Here is a 2,177-nt window from a genome sequence, read left to right on the forward strand (position 1 = left end):
GATTTACAGCCTCGGAAACCCTGTACAGGGTCGCTATGAGTCGGAACCGACTCCACAGCACATAACAACAACAACAACAACAACGCTGTATTACTCTTAAATTGGAGCCTTTAATAAAGATTACATTGATGAAGTAATGCAAGAATGCAAACCAAACAAAAAAATCTTTCATAAGGCAAGTAAATTGTTCTACCCTTTTCCATGATATTATGTGTGGGGCACACAGGAATCAAGTTAGCCTAGGCAAAACACAGTAGAGTTATAATTCCTGGTTTCTAATCACCTAGTGGAGTCCTGATGTGGCTCTGTAGGATAAGCTCTGGACTGCTGTCCACAATGTCGGCAGTTCAAACTCACCAGCTGCTCCTTGGAAATCCTATATACATGTTCCCTGTGAGTCAAAACTGACTCGACAGCACTTAACAACAACAACCACCTAGTAGAATTGGTCGACATTCAACCATTTCAGGACTTAGCGTATGATTAAGAACCAGTGGTATTGAAGGAAAAAGTCCAAGCGGCACTGAAGGCACTGGGGATGGCGAAAAATAAAGCTTCAGGAATTGACAAATTGATGGAATTGCAGCTGAGCTGCTTTAAAAAACTGGATGCAATGTCTGAAGGCATTCACTCTTGTATGCTAAGAAATTTGGAAGTTAGCTACATGGCCAATAGACTAGAAGAGATTCATATTTGTACCCATTCCAAAGAAAGGTGACCCAGTTTAAAGTGGAAATTATCTAAAAATATCATTAATATTACCAAAGTAAAATTATGCTGAAGGTAATTTAAAAAACTGCATTACTACATTGACAGGAAACTCAGAAATTCCAGCCAGATTCAGAATAGGATGTGGAATGAGAGATATCATTGCTGACGTCATCTTGATTTTCATTGAAAGCAGAGAATGCTAAACTTACGTTTACCTGGGATTTATTGACTATACATAGGCATTCAACTCTGTGAATCATAACAACTTAGGATAACACTGTGAAGTAAGGGAATTTTAGAACACTTAATTGTGTTCATGTAGAACCTGTACATAGATCAAAACAGTCATTGGAACAGAACAAGGGATACTGAATAATTTAGAATCAGGAAAGGTGTGCACAAGGGTTGTGTCCTTTCACCGTACTTATTCCTTTTTTACCTTGTGAGAAACTGAACCCATATATGAAGAAGAAAGAGAATTAGGATGGGAGGAAAACTCATTAACAACTTGTAATGTGCAGATGACACAATCTTGCTTTCTATAAATGAAGAAGAGGACTTGAAGTACTTACTGATGAAGATAAAAAAAAAAAAAAAAGAAGAAAAACCACAGCCTTCACTATGGATTACACCTCAACATAAAAATTACAAAAATCCTCATAACTGGACCAATCGACAATATGAGAAATGGAGAAAAGGTTGAAGTTGTCAAGGGTTTCATTTTACTTGGATCTACAACTAACACTCGTGGAAGCATCAAATAAGAAATCAAATAATATATTACATTTAGCAAAACTGCTGCAAAAGACCTCTTTTAAAGTGTTAAAGAGCAAAGATGTCACATTAAGGACTAAGGTGTGCCTGATCCAAGCCATGATAGTTTCAATTGGCTCATGTACATGCAAGACGCTCTGGTAGCATAGTGGTTACGAATCGGGCTACTAACCTCAAGGTTGGCCATTCAAAACTACCAGCCGTTCCACGCAAGAAAGGTGAGGCTTTCTGCTCCCGTAAAGATTTACTGCCTCAGAAACCCAGTGCAGGGTCACTATGAGTCAGAACTGAATCCACGGTACTTAACAACAACAACATGTACATACAAAAGTTGGACAATGAATAAGGAAGACTGAAGAAGAATTGATGCATTTGAATTATGGCAAAGAATATGGTGTTACTGAAGTGCAGAGACTGTCAGAAGAACAAACAAAACTGTCTTGGAAGAAGTGCAACCAGCATGCTCCATATAAGGGAGGATGGCCAGACTTCTTCTCACATACTTTGGACATGTTATTAGGAGGGGTCAGTCCCATGAAGGACATCATGCTTGGTTAAGTGGAGGGTTTGTAAAAAAGAAGACCCTTAATGATATGGATTGACACAGTGGCTACAACAATGGGCTCAAACAGAAATGATGGTGAGTTTGGCACAGGACTAGGCAGTGTTCTGTTCTGTTGTATGTAGGGTCA

This window comes from Chrysochloris asiatica, unplaced genomic scaffold (assembly GCF_000296735.1).
Source record: "Chrysochloris asiatica unplaced genomic scaffold, ChrAsi1.0 scaffold00033, whole genome shotgun sequence".
In the NCBI taxonomy this organism is placed as follows: Eukaryota; Metazoa; Chordata; class Mammalia; order Afrosoricida; family Chrysochloridae; genus Chrysochloris; species Chrysochloris asiatica.